Genomic DNA, 1513 nt, shown 5'->3' on the forward strand with positions numbered 1-1513 from the left:
ATTTCCCCGCCTGGTCCCAAGGCAGTAAAGCCATGGGATGTCCGCACACAGCTGTGACGCTGGGTGCTAGAAACCCTGTGTGCCCCAGCTTCACCCGCGTTGCCCGAGTGTCCGGTTGAAGGTTTGTTGGGGTATATTTGCATCAGGCGGACGTGTCCTCGGCTTTCTCCTTAGGAGACCTTCTTCCAGAGCAGCTTCCCCACCCTTTGCTGCAGATGGTACCACCAAAGGATGAGCTTGGGCTCCCTGGGGCTTCCCACGCGGCAGCCCAAGGAAGCTGCACATACGATGGAGAAACAGGCAGAAGCGGGATGGGGCATTTCTAAACGTATGGGGTAGGCAGTGGGGTGACCCTGGCATGGAGGTGTCCCGAACCCCAGCAGCTCTGTGGCAGCGCACGTCCTGGGCTGTGTGGAAAGGTGCCTCAGTCACATCAAGACTTGGATTAATTGACTTGTGATGTTTATTATTAATGTTGAACCTTGCTTCTCAGCTGCTCATAAAGACCCAGTGTTTGACTTTTGGACCCAGAAGTCATCTTGAACTGATGCGGGCTTTGTAATGAATGAAACCTCTATGTCCGTAACGCGGTGGTGGGTGCCCCCTTCCCGTCTCCCAAGGAGTGTTGCTGGCTGCTCCCCCTTTGCCTGGGAGAGCCATCAGTCGACCCATTGGCATCCTCTCGGATCGCTGCTGGCAGCCCTTTGCTCACGGGGATGCAGAGTTGTTCAAGAGCTTAAGTGACTCAAAATCCATCAGGGAGGACGGGTGGTGCTGTGGGTGCTGGGGTCGCCCATGCTGTGGGTGGGTGGGTTGGGTGCTCACAACATGGACCCCCTGTATCCACTGGCTTCCAGGGGGATAGCACTATCCTGAATTGGAGTGATGAGTATGGGAGAAGGAGGAGGAGCAGAAAAGTATAAATAAAGCTTCTGGAAGGGGAAAACCCACCAAGAGGAGAAAATAGCAGCGCTGGTTTATTCTTTCCCCACCCTCCCTCGCACCTCTCGGCTTGTGTCGTCTTTTAACTCTGCCGGTGGGCGCGCTCCGGCTTCCGCACGCGTGTGCGCTTGTGTGCGACTGCCCTTCCCCGAGCCGGGCACACGCCGGGCAGAGGCGGGTCCGGGGACGGATCCTTTGGTGCCACCTTCCATATGATCGTATCCTCGTGTAGCTCTGCCCTAAATCTGCTCATCTCCACTGACAAACCAGAACGTCAGCGGCCGGGACGCACCAAGCCAAAAATGGCATTTAGGCCAAGTAATGCTAATGCTGCTGACCTCAGGAATAGACTTGGAAAACCCTGTTTTGAGCCCAAAAGTGACGTGTCGCCAGTTAGCTTGTTTTCTTCCAAAGCTGATGCCTGGGAGAACCTATGTTTTAATAGCAAATAATTGCTATTGCATTTACAACATAGACTGGCCGCTCTCATTTCGGGCAGATGACAATCAAACTCATCAGCGCTGGCTCTCCAGCACCAGCCTGGTATCTCCCAGCCCCGATGCCGGAGGTG

The sequence above is a fragment of the Egretta garzetta genome, unplaced genomic scaffold, assembly GCF_000687185.1.
Source record: "Egretta garzetta isolate BGI_Z169 unplaced genomic scaffold, ASM68718v1 scaffold638, whole genome shotgun sequence".
NCBI classification, from domain to species: Eukaryota; Metazoa; Chordata; class Aves; order Pelecaniformes; family Ardeidae; genus Egretta; species Egretta garzetta.